Source organism: Heterocephalus glaber, unplaced genomic scaffold (genome assembly GCF_053883595.1).
Source record: "Heterocephalus glaber isolate CG9 unplaced genomic scaffold, H.glaber_assembly_v1.0 deba00001531, whole genome shotgun sequence".
In the NCBI taxonomy this organism is placed as follows: Eukaryota; Metazoa; Chordata; class Mammalia; order Rodentia; family Bathyergidae; genus Heterocephalus; species Heterocephalus glaber.
The window spans coordinates 12,034,631-12,048,346 of NW_028258329.1; the positions used below are offsets into that span (position 1 = coordinate 12,034,631).

At 39.3% G+C, this 13,716-nt stretch overlaps 1 long non-coding RNA gene and 1 pseudogene across 2 annotated transcripts in view; one reads left to right on the plus strand and one right to left on the minus strand.

The window, feature by feature from the left end:
- Positions 1–3,439: 3,439 nt before the first annotated feature.
- LOC147824865 (uncharacterized) overlaps positions 3,440–13,716 on the minus strand; it is a 54,333-nt gene continuing 44,056 nt past the window's right edge. The window contains exons 2-3 of one of the 2 annotated variants that reach the window (XR_015441621.1): positions 4,025–4,248; positions 3,440–3,536 (exon numbers count right to left, since the gene is read on the minus strand). This is a non-coding gene — a long non-coding RNA (uncharacterized LOC147824865). The remainder of the gene's footprint in view (positions 3,537–4,024; positions 4,249–13,716) is intronic. The other variant, XR_015441622.1, reaches the window with a different exon arrangement.
- On the plus strand, positions 3,667–4,002 carry LOC147824866 (myocilin opposite strand protein pseudogene; annotated as a pseudogene).

A 13,716-nucleotide genomic window follows, 5' to 3' on the forward strand; every position in this document is an offset into this window, starting at 1 on the left:
TGACCATTGAGGAAACCAACTCATCTTCTCAGTCATGGCAGTGAATGATTCTGGACTGAAGATGGTCAAGCTTCACATCTATGCTATCTCCAGTCTGGAGAGGATTCTGAAATTATTTTCTATGCTGCACTGACAGCTCATGGCAGCAACCAAGAAAAAGACATACTGGCAAAAAGAACAATTGAAAAACAAATGCAAAAACCTCAAAAGATATGCTTAAATTAAGGAACCAGCAATAAAAACTCAAAGTAGAAAATTTTAAGCCTTAGTTACAGCACCATACAATTTATATACTTCTTATCAACCCTCAAATCTGGGTCTTTAAATACAAGAAACACATTATTCAGACTTGACAATGAAAATCTGTATCCCATAATTTGGAACCCCTGGCTACATTATGCCAAGTGCATGTTAAACAAGACATTCTTCAACCTAATTGCATGCCACTTCTCCTTGTTCTAATTGTGTTATGAAAATATCTCTTTCTATCTCACTCATGCACACCCAGACCACTTCTCTTTTCCCTTACAGTGCAACAGTAAAATAAAACTGATGACTTTTACTTTTGCTGTACACACATGAATCCCTAGTAGGAATACAATAGGGCCTGGAAGCCCTTTTTCTCTGTGAACCGCCAGGTGGAATATTGAGATTGTTTTATCTGTTTCCAAGATTAAGACTGCGTACAATAACCACCTGGTACATAACAAATAAATTTTAAGATGAGTTTCTCAAACTACTGTGATTTTCCCTGCCTTTTCTCTTGAAAGGGAACATTTAATAATAATATTTTTTGTTGACTCAAAGAGGAGGAGGGTACTGGCATATAATAGGTAGAAGTCTCATACAATGTTCATGAAAAGACATAGTTTCAATTAAAAAGTCCCTTAGTGATGGATGGTACATGCCTATAATCCTAGCAGTTTGGGAAACTGGGGCAGGAGAGTCATGTTCAAGGCCACCCAGGGTTTTTAACTCACTTTCTCATTGCTGAGACACAATACTTGACATCCACAATTTAAAGGAGGAGAGATTTTGTTTTGGCTCATGAATACAGTCCCTGGTTGGCTGGTTCCAAGGCAGAAATAGCCTAGTGGAAGGGCCTGGATGGAAGAAAGCTGCTCAATTCATGGTGGGCAAGAAGCAGAGAAAAGCTAGGAGCTAGGGAAGGAGATAAAACCCTGTCAGATCATGTCCCCAGTGACCTGCCTCTTCAAACCAGGTCCTCTCTCCTAATAACACATTCAGCTATAATGTCTCCATGAACCAATCACCTTCCAAAATCCCTGCCTATGTGCCCAAGAAAGTCATTCTTGATCTAAATCATATTATTCCACCCCTGGTGCTCAAAAAATATCATGTGCATTTCTTTATGCAAAATACATTAAATCCATTTCTCTTTTTAATTTATATTTTTGTTGGTACATGTTTGGAATACATAATGATTACATTCCTTGTGGGGAGTTGGCACACATACATAACACATCTCAATTCTTTATTCATTCTCTTTTCCCCTCTCTCCCCTACTCCAATTTCTTAAGAGCCTCCAAAGTTCTAATAGTTCCAGCATTGCTGAAAAGTCTCCTCTAAGACTTAAGTACAAAGTCTCCAGTAAGACTCAAGGCAGATTCTTACTGGTGACCTACTGTAAAATTTTAAAAAGAAAGTTAAGTACTGACAAAATACAGTGATACAGGGAAAACATTCCTTTTGCAAAAGAGAGAAATAGGGAGGTAGAACACAATGGAACCAAGGCAAGACCAAAACCTAGCAGTCCAAGGATTAAAACCTTTGTCTCTGTGTTAAGTACTCCTTTGTCTCTGTGTTAAGTACTCAGGTAAAGTTTTGGAAAGATGTGAACTATAGAATTTGGGCTGCCCTGCTTCTAGAGCATTACTTTTTGCAGGCTTTATGGACTTTCTCCTAGGGCAACTGTTGTGTCTTGTGTCTAGATGCCTCTACCCAAGCCTCAAGCAATCTTTTGTCAGAGGTGGCTGAATTCAGAATGTGTGGTGCTGGGATCAAGGGTGTGTGATTACTAAACCACTACACTTGAGTGATTGGTTTGGCTCTGCCCTAATACCAGTCATCTGGATGGGATAAAAGGGGCAGAAAGATTCTGTTAAGACCCCTTGTTGTTTTTGCTACTTTGTACACACCATGTTGTTTCTCCTCTGCAATGCCTCTCTGCCATGTGCCACCCTCCCTTGGAGCAGGCCAATTATGGACTGAAACCTCAATGCACTGTAAGCCAAGTAAATCTTCCACTCTAACTTTGGGTATTGGGTATTTTGTCTCAGCAACAAGAGAAAAGTAACTAATACAGCATCTTGCTCACTCTTTGCACCTTTCCTCAACAGACATTTCATGTTCCTGGCTTCTCCAGTTTCTTGGAATCTCAACTGCACTTTTGGCTTCACTCTTACAACTTTATGCACTGTCTTCTCAGGAGTGCACTGCCTACTTGCAGACTTTCTTCAGAACTTTGGGTGGACACCTCCTGACTCCACAACTGACTTCCTGTGGATGACTCCAAGGTCTTCTGCCAACTAGAGCAATAGCTGGGTCCCATTGCATCATGGCTGCAGAGGCCCTTAAGTGCATGGAGAGTTGAACTATGTGAAACAAATCCCAGGGAACCAATTCCTTAGGCAGACCCTCTGGATCAGTGCATCCTGGGGCTCTCAAAGAAAAGTCTTTCAGAAGAATTTACATTTACCCTTTTACACCCTTGCACCAGTGAAGGATGGGGTTTTACTAATTCCTGAGATGGCCTCAAACCATATTTTTCTATTGTCCTCATGCAAAATAATTGGCTATTTTTAATGTCAATCTTTCAGCAACTGTGTTCTTAACTCCAACTTTGCATGTATGTTTTTTCTAGCAAAATTGAAAACTTTTTAAATGAGCTTTTGCTTCTGTTTTGCAGTGTAAATCTGCTTCAAAGCTACCAGAAATATCCATGTGCTACCTTGGTTTGTCCTCCCCCAAATTAATTAGTTTGCCATCCTTAATTTCAGCCTCCTATAAAGTCTCAGGACATGAGAAAAATGAAAACAAATTTTCTGCTAGAACATAACACACATGACCTCCTGTCCAACTGAAAATGGAGTCCTTGTTCCTCAACTGAAACCTCCTAAACCTGGTACTGTCTGTATTTCAATGAATATTCTGCTCTTCTGAGATCTAACCAGACTCTCCTATTCAGTTCAGCTTGAAGAATTCTAAGGATTCTCTAGATGGCATCTCCAAGCCTTTCCAAACTCTTTCCATGAATCACTTTCAAAGGCTTCTAAACCACATGGTCAAAGTACAGTCACAGCAACAGCTCAATTCTCGGTACCAAAATCTGTCTTAGTCACTTACTCATCCCTGAGACACAATACCTTATACCCACAGCTTAAAGGAGAAGAGGTTTATTTTGGCTCATGGTTACCATACCTGGTCAGCTGACTTCAAGGCAGAAGCAACGTGGTAGAAAAGTCTTGGCCTAAGAAAGCTGCTCGAGTCGTAATGCCCAGGAAGCACCTGGGCTCCTTAAAAAAAAAAAAAAAAAAAAGAGTGGTCATTTTGGTGCCTATTTCCTCCTCTGGGGAGGGGCAGTAGCTCAGGTGTGGGATCAGAGTCCAGTTCTTAGCCAAGCCATAAGCTGAGGTATGAAAGCGGTTAAACACTAAGCTGAGCAGGACTGAAAGCTTCCCAGGTGCACTGCATCGAGATTCCTTTAGCCTCTGGGTGCCGGGCATGGCACAGAAGAGCGCTGCGCACAAGAGCATCAACTTGCCCTACCAAGACCTGGCTTCGGAGGTGATCAGGTGCAGGGTCGCCATGGCCACCAGAGAAGAGGTGATTACTGAGAAAAATGATGACGCTAAGATGATGGTCTTCCATTCAGACACGGAGACAGAGCCTTCTCCCAACAAGACCCACTCCACCGAACCTCCTGCCCCGCTGCCTTCTCTGGCCGAGGAGTCCGCTGGCTCCCAAGCAAGTACAACTTAAATTATTTTGAGGCCATTCTTACATGAGACTCCAGCAAGCAGTTTCAGTGATGTCCCTGGACGTGTCTTTGAAGACTGTCTTGGAAATCTTTGTTCTTTCCTCTTTTTCTGCTCCTAGAACCATGGTCAGGTGTTGCTCATCTCCGCTGATGCACTTGGAGGGATTGGGGGTTTTCAAGCTGAGTCTCTGGATGTATTTGATCTTTAATTTATGCTGCACTGTAAAACACTTGCAGTAGTTGGTTACCTTTGAATTTAAAAAGTTAACAGGCACACCATTGTTTATTACTAAATCTGCATCTGTAAAAAAAAAAAAGAAGGAGCCAAGGAGGAAATATACCCTTCTAGGTTACTACTCAAGTGACTTGCCTCTTCTGACCAGATCTCAGCACATTCAGCTACAACACACTCACAATCCAATCACCTTCCCAAAGCCCTGCTGGTGAACACATGAGAACTTTGAGGGATCACTTTTTTATTTAAGAAGGCCCTGGGTCCAATCCTCAGCACTGCATTTTTAAAAAGACCAGTTTTGTGAATTAAGTATATCCTCTGTTCTTTTGTCTATGGAAGCCATAGCTGATTTCCATAAGTACCTTTGCATATGAGCAGAAGCCTTAGAGTTTATAACTTCTTTTCCTCTTAGTAGCATTGAACTGGAAGCCAAGATAAGGTACACATAACCTTCCCAACTCTACCAACAACAGGAGTAAAAGAGTGGCAGCAAAGAGAACATCAAGGAAAACAGATTGAGTTCTTAAAAAGAAAAGAGCACTAGAGTACAAGATGGGTGGGGGGAGGCCACAGGTTCAGAGTATGATTTAGCTAATGTGGAATGAGGATAGTCAATAGCAATGAGAGAGTTTGAGACAGCCACAATAAATAATTTGTGTGTGTGCACATGTACACACACATACGTAGTCATATAAGAACATTGTGTTGGTCAACAACCAATACCATACATGATGGTGATCCCAGAAGATTACATCACCTAGTTACATTGTAGCCATATCAGCCTGCCTACATACATTCTATGAAGTTTTGATTGAGCAAGGATGAAGTTACATAGCAATGTATTTCTCAAAACTCATCCCTGTTATCAAGCAGCAAGGCTCTATAAATGCACACATACATAAATCTATGTATGTGTATGTTTGATAATAAAAGTGCCATATTACCTTTGCCTCTGTGCTCACTCAAGACTGTTACCAAAGTTCAAAGACTTACACTGATTCTGATTCATTTATTTAATAAAATAAACAACTAAGATTTTATGGTGTATGCCTTTTCTTGCTACAGTTTTCTGCATGGACCTTGAGCTTCTGCCTCAGCCAGGCAATAGGAAGCAGAGAAGTGCTGAAGCTGAAAGTTGCCTGGTCTCCCTGTTCTGGATCATCACAGTTTAAATTCTAAATGGAATTCACATCATGGGGATGTTATTAAAATGAAAACTGTAACACAGTATGTCTGAATGGAGCCCAAGATTCTGCTTTTCTAACAATTGCTCAGTGTATGTGGATGCTGTTCTTCTGCAGACCACACTTTTGACATGTAAATCTATATGTAAATATAGATAATTATTGAAGTCTTTGTATAATGAATCAATTCATGATAATAACATTTTTATTAATATTAAATGCAGAAGGTGGAAGATATTTAAGAGATCCACTTCTGATTAATAACCTTATCAATACTGATAATTTGATTATTCTCAAAACCTATCATTGAACATCCTGTATTCCTCTCAAAGTGAACATACCATCAAGGGAAATAGTGGTCTTTTTTCCTCTAGTTTATGAAGTACAGTATTCCTTGTCTTACCTGATTGGAATAATGGTACCTTCAGCCACAAAATAATAGCTGTGCTGTACTCTTCTCTCTGTCTGTCCTATACCTTCTATATCTCATCAGTTGCCTTCTACAGCCCCTTACATCTTCAAATCATTTACAGAATTTATCCTTCCTTCATCATCAATTTAGCCCTTTATTTTTCATTAGTAAAATGTCTTGATGTATACTGTGTTCACCTGCTCTCTAAGATAATTGAAACATACCATGACTCAATCTCTAAGGTAATTGAAATGTATCGTGAATCAAATACAGATGGCGTCTACACCTTAGGGGAAAGAATAAGATGCGCCAACTAATAATTTAGTTGATGATTTTACTGTGGTTGAAGGTGTCCAGCGCTGCTGGTGAGGGTTAGAGCTGAGTGTGCGGAGATGAGAGTGCAGGGTAGGTTGCAATTTAAATATGATAGCCAGCATGATATTTGTATCAAGACTCAAGGAAAGTAACAGTTTTTTGCTATGTAATTCTATGGGGAAAAGAATATTCCAGACCAAAGCAGCACCTAGTTAATAGGGTTAAGGCAAGACCATCCTTTCATGTTGGAGGAATAACAAGGGTGCACCATGCATGGAGCTGAGCAATACAGATCAGCACTTATGGGCCATCGTATGGATCATGCCTTTTATTATGAAAAAATGGGGCCACTGGAAGGCTCTGAAAAGAGCAAAAACATAATCAGATTCTGGTTTAGATTTCAAGAGGGTCACTGAGGTCTCTGCCCTAGGAAAAGCCTGAGAGACCCGAAGATGGGACCAGGAACACTAATTAGGAGGCTGCTGCACCGAGGCAGGCAAGAGTCAAAACAGGGGATTGGTAAAATGTATTTGATCCTAGTTAAATTTCAGTCTCCAGCCTTATAGTATTGTGAAATGTCCCCCAAACAATTCCTCTCTCCAATCTCCTCTCACACGGCCTTTTTGATGCTGTTTGGGTGATCTACAAAACCACAGTTCTTCCCAAAAGAAGTAAAGACATCGTATTACAGTGACAAGTGCATACCTATATTTATAGCACCATAGTTCATAATGGTTAAATCTTCAAATCAGCCTATATTTCCATCAAGAGATGAATGAATAAAGATAATGTACTGTCTATACACAATCAAGTATTACTCTGCCATGTAGACTGATATATGAGTCATTTACAGAAATTAAGCTAAGTGAAATAAATTAGACTCACAAGCTTAACTATCACATGGTTTCTCTTATATGAGAAACCCAAAGTTTAAATAAAAAGTAACATAAAAGATAATAGGATGTAGGGAGATAGATCTTTCTCAAAGGGGAGAGGGAGTGGAGGGGAAAGGAATTAAAAAGGAGTTAAAATGTGTTATGTACATGTACCAACTCCACACAAGGAATATAAACATTACGTACTGCAAATATGTACAAAATAAAAGGAAGGAGATCAAGAGGTCAATGGAGGAGGGAGAAAAAGAAGGGAAGAGGATGAAAAAAGAATTAAGATGTGTTACATACACAAGTCAACTCCCCACAAGGAATGTAAACATTATGAACTACAAATGTGTCCTAACAAATGAAAACAGGATAAACAAAACCCTCCACAGTCCAGCTTCCCCTCCTGTTGTCTCTAAACTCCAGATGCAGCTCTTCTGCCCAGCACCATGCAGCCAGCTGCACTGCTCTGCTGCAGGCTCTTCAAGCTCTCAGAAGCTTCCAGCTTCAACAAACCACAGCTCACTCCTCAAAGCGTCAGTGCCTCATGGGACACTCATGTCCTTGCTGTCCTTTCCACACCATGGCAAATGTCTCCCTCCCCTCCTAGATCACTTCTGCTTCCCTGCTAGTCCCAGCTCAAAGGATGTCAGTTCTCACTCTCACAATCCAGAAATAGTAAGGAATTCTCTTTGTATTCACTGAATAGTACACAGATGCAGTAATTTCTAAACTTAGACAGACATACTCTTACTTTATCTTAATTATACATTTTTTCTCCTTTTTTTCCACTGTAATCTCTACTTACCTTCATGGCACAAAATATATATTATCTCCCCTCCTGGTATGGCATGTGTTCCATTACCTCACACCTAATAAAAGGGAAAGAACCACTGCAATGTATTATTCCCTAGGGCTGAGCTCTGCTCCAGAGGTGACCCACAAGGAGATGGGAGCTGACCCCCACCTTCAGACACTCTCCAATCTAATGAAGAAGAGGCCAGAACTTTTGTTCTACAAACACTAAAGCCAGGGATGGAAAATTATTTCAGGAGAGCTGAAAGTAAGAGTTTAATAAACTCTTTGGTATATTGAATCTCCCATGTGATATAATCAGACTGTGAACAAATCAAGAAACGAAAAATGATAAGCTACTCCAAAAATATTGTTGCCTCTAAGGACTAATAATAATATGAGTGCATTTACACGTGTGTCCTATTTATATTACTTAAGAGTATGGCCTTGATGTGCATCCATTTAGCTATAAATATCTCTAGTTTCTCATTCTTTATGGCTGAATAGTGCTCCATTTGTGAGAAACTGCAAGTGTCAGTAAGGATCAAAATGTGTAACAGATAATGTGAAATAGGAAGAAAAGGTCTAAAGGGGAAGGGGAAGTGGAAGGGGTAGGGGAAAGGAAAGAAGGGAAAGGAATAAATGAGAAAAGGAAAAACATAATATGAGTGCACTGGGGGGGTGTGCTTGTGTGTGTGTATGCACGCTCTCATCATTTCTAGAGAATACTGTTCATTTTTATGTCATTTCTCTTGTTATAATTTTTTAAGTCAATGACATAGCAAACATTAATACTTTGTGTATCATGAATATTGTGTTTGATATTACCATTTTTCAATATTCTCCAGTTTTACCTTTTCAGTTCTCATTGGTTTGCCAGCTTGTGCAATGCAGAGCTCTGAACAGTTCCTCTCAAGAGTACTCATGGAGGAAGAGCAGTAGAGGCCTTATTTTAAATTGGTGAGGAAGACATTTGCTGTGTGTTTTCAAAACAGTGACTTAGCAATGTAGAGACAAAGTTACAACTTTACCTCGTATTTACATCAAAATTAATTATTGATAAAGGTTAATATCAAATATAAAGGCTGTAATATAAAATATATAAAACAAAATATAAAGGTTACTATAAAATATAAAGGTTACTATAAAATATAATGATTAAAATTATAAATTTTAGAAAAACATTAAAATTAAAATATTAGTGAATTTTTATTAATTTGGGGTACAAAAGTTTTGTCTATGTAGGACATGCAATATATCAGTAAAACTAAAACATAGCTATGAATTTCAGTATGTAAATTAAAGTCCTCCAGTACAAAACCACCGGAGTGTAACATGCAAAGGACGTAACTAGAAGTGGTACAGGAATGAATGACAGGGTCCATGGCTGAATGAGAGGACAGAGGGAAATGGAGGGAAACCCAGTGGTCTTGTAAGGGAGTGTGAATAGTAAAAGTTTTCTTCTCAAAGAAGAGCATTCAAGGCCATTGAGAAGCTCCAATCGAGAGGCTCGGTACTCTCAAAGATCTGAGGAGAATTCTTTGGTGCTCATCTTACCACAGGCCTTTGAAATGGCCCGCTGTCCTCATAAAAATATCTTTCTTGCCATGCAGGGGGCTCTTTACATCTTTCAACCATCTGGCTTCCTGGCTTCTCTTTCTTAGAAATACTGGCAGGATCATTCCTCTCGTCCTACCCACTTGACTGCGTTCCTCAAAGCTGTGTCTAAAACCCTATTTGTCCTCACTATGACTCATCTCAGGAGTATCATCTTCATCCATATTATCAGGTGCCACCCCAATGCCCAGCTTTCATCCAGAGCCTTTTTTCTGAACTGCAGTCCCACGGGCTCAAACATTCATTCAGAATCTCCATTCAGAGGCCTGCATGGCCACTGATCTTATCACAGCCCACGCCTTGGTCAAACTTTGAATCTCTCCACCTCCCAAAGCAGCCCTCTTTTGTTCACCCCCAATAGGGATCGAACTCAGGACCTTATGCTTGCCAGGCAGGTGTGATGTCACCGAGCTACATTTCCAGCCCCTGGATTTTCTTATTTCTGTGAGTGACACTAGTTCAACTACACACACCATAAACCCAGGAATCACCCTTGTTATTTTCTTAACCTTTTGTTATTTTCAACCAAGTGCTGTTGACATTGTCTCCTAAATAAACTTGAAATCTGTCCAGATATCCCCATCTGTACTGCCAATAACCAAGGTAAAGCTTGGTTGAACTACTGATAATAACTGATGTTGTCTTTAAGCCATTTGTCCATCTTGTTTCTAAGAGATTTTTATAGCAGTTTCCCATTATTCTAAGAATCATGACAAATTAAATGTCAACCTCTCCATTGCCCTATTCTGTTCTGCTCTGGATTCACTCTTCACGCTGGTCTCTGATCTCAGTCAGACTGGCCTTGATTAAGTTTCCTAAAGATGCCATAAAATGTCGAGTCACAGGACTTTTCTGCAGGTGGGATTTCAGTCTAAAATGCTCTTCCTGAGCATGACCCTCCCTGTCTGACTGACTCTCACCACCTTTCACACTCATGTTCATTAGTATTTTCTCAAAGACCCAATACGTCTGAGTCATGTTCCTATGTAATGTGTTCTGCAAGGTCAGTCAGTATTTCTTTCCTTCACAACACTTACCTGATTCCATTCTTATGAAAATATGGGTGTGATTATTTACATAGTCAATTTATACCACTGGGCTCTATTAGTTAATGAATTCTGAGAAGGAAAGCCATGCTTGTTTTTCTAACAAATATATCTCAGGCATATGATACAGTGACTAGCTCAAAATGAGATCTTAGTAAAAGATGAATGTGTTAGTAAATGAGTGGACCAATGAAACAATTATCCAGCCTTGAAAAACTGCCTAACACCTTGTTGCTTATTCATCTATATACAGAATGAGTGCAAAGATAAAGCAAGAAAATACATGTAATAGCATGTTATAAGCACCATTTAATGTCAGTCAGCTGCTGATGGCCTGGCTTCCTTCTCTCCCTCTCCATGCAGTACACTTGGCAGAGCTTTGAACAGGCACTGTCAGTCCACAAAGGCACTCAGTAGCCTCAACGGGCGAGCTCCATGACTCTGGCCTCTGCACCATCCTTTCTTTATAGGTCTTCAGATTTAGGTGATGCTGAGAACGATGAAAACCTGGCTGATTGGATTGTTCCTAGGAGTGTGTGTGTGTGTGTGTGTGTGTGTGTGTGTGTGTGTGTGTTTATATGCATGTGCATTCAGAATAAGCAGAGTTCACAAGCTGAAAAATTCCTCTTCATGGAGGAATCCCAGGAATAGAAACTTATTCCAAAAGACTGTTCGCTTACTGGCAGGCCATAGAGCAGAAATACATGAATGTTTTTTTGTTGTTGTTGTTTTGGTACCAGGGATCGAACTTGGGTCCTTGCACTTGTGCAGCAGGCAGCAAAACCACTGAGCTAAATCCCCAGCCCAATACATGAATGTTTGAATCCAAGGCCATGAGTGTGTTTCACGATCCCACAGAGAATTTCATTACTCACACTCCAGTGCATACATACACACATTCCCAAAACAAGGAAAGAATAATAAATCTTGGATGGACCTGGTGCCTTGGGAATGGACACTCTGCACCCTCAGAATGCTAACACTGGGAGCCACCAGGTGATTCTGCTTTTCAGAGGTTCTGATGATTATTTAGGGAAAATAATTGTATTTTAATAGCAACAATAAAACTGATGTTTCCTTGGTTATCAGTCTGTCTCTAGACTGATATCTACAACAAAGTTATTGAATCTTGAGCTGGCTAAAGAACATGAGGACTGTAAGAAGTGTGATATTGGTGGATGTAATGGTTTAGATCTAAAATATTCCCCCACCCACAAATTTCATGTTTGGATGGTGATTGGATCATGGGTACACTATACTCATCAGATCCATCCATTGGTGAATTCAGTAGTTGCTGTTAAGATGTGAGTTCTGGTTGGAGGGGTGGGTCATGGGATGTGACCTGGAAGGGTATAATCTTGTCCCTAAAACCTCCCCTATTCATTTCTCTCTGCTTCCTGACTGGTGGGACAGGCAGCTTTCCTTCATGGAGCCCTTCTGTCACACCTTTTCTGTCTTGGAGCCAACCAGTCGTGGACTGACTCCTCTGAAATCTGCAAACCAAAAAGACCTCTCTTCCTTTAAGTTGTGGTTACTGGGAATTTGTCTCATGAATGGGAAAGTGACCAATACGAAGGCATACATAGAGGCTGGGAAAAATGAAGATAACAGGGAAAAAGGTAGAAGGTTTTCATAGATGACTGCTTACAGCAAGGACAAAGACACCAGCCCCGGGGGAAAGGGGCTTCTACTCCACCCATTCCATTAGCTACAGCTGTCTAGCCAACCAATTATGTGGTGGCATCCCAGCTTTCAGCCAGTATGATTCTGCATCTGCAATTAATTGGAATTGTAAAATTTGACATCTCCCATTTCTGCAGCAAATGCACATTTAATTAGCAAGAAAGCATAAGGAGATCGAGCAGTTCCCTGCTCTTTGTGCTCATTTGTCATTCATTCAAATCACAAAAAAGTAGATGAAATTTTGTGACTAAAAGAGCAAACTTGAAAATATAGATATTTAAATTATTTTATGTTTTTAAAATCATTTAAGAAATATGAAAACAAAAACTCCATAATTTAAGAACCCAAGTAGTACCTGTTGTCATTTAGAAAAACAATGTAAAAATGTACATGCTTTTGAAATTCAAGAGCAATCTGTTATGAATTCCTCATATTTATTTTAATTAAAAACAGAGCATTCATATATAAGCTCTCTATCCATCTGTTTATAAACAATTTTTCTTTTGTCTATCTCCTTGCTTATATAAGATCTAGAACCAACTTTATATGAAGTGTTTTATTGCAGGAGCTTTTAATCTGGCACAGAAGTGGAGGGAATAGAGCACCACTAAATGTGACAGACCTTCCATAATTATGAGTATTGTGAAAATTGTTCATCTACACTGTAGAGCATTTCTTTAAATTCCAGATGTTTCATTATTTTAACCTTTCCACAATTCACTAACCAGATAAGGACATTTTAAAAATATTACGTGCTATCAGCAAGACATCAAAACAGAAATGATTTCTTGATAGCTAATTCACTATTCATCTTTAAATTCTCATAATTAGCATCAAAGATACCTGCTCGCAAGTGGTTTACGTAGATCAGAATTAAAGTCTACAAACTTCTTTGATTGTTATACTTTCTTTATATAATTAAGTCATGGTCTTCTTTTCAAAAATCTATTTTGCTAAACACTTGATTGATATAGTTAAACCGTCCATTTTTAAGGTAACTACGTTACCATACAGGTTTGCCGTTTATAGCTTGTATTCTGTTCGTTTCCTCATTTCTTTTTGTTGCCTTTCTGTTGGTTGCTTGAAAAAAATTTTTTTTATTTTTTACCATTAAGTTTATTGGTACAATTTAGGTATACAATACAGTCACATTCATCACTGAGATCTGGTACCTGTACATGATGTATCTTGGTTCTTATTTTTTTCCCCATTCCCCTGCCCTCCCTTCACCCCCTCCACCCTTGCCTGTTTACAAAGACTTTGTTTCCATTTTTTTCTTTTCTCATATTTTTTCTTTCCCTTCTTTCCTTTCCCCTACCCCTCCCACTTCTCCTACTCCTTTAGCCCTTTTCTTCCTATTTCACAATGTCAATTATACATTTTGATTCTAATTTACACTTCTAGTTTTCACACCAGAGAAACTATTAAGTATTTACACGTGTGTCCTATTTATTTCACTTAAGAGTATGGCGTCAATGTGCATCCATTTAGCTCTAAATGTCTCTAGTTTTCACTCTTTATGGCTGAGTAGTACTCCATTTTATATTT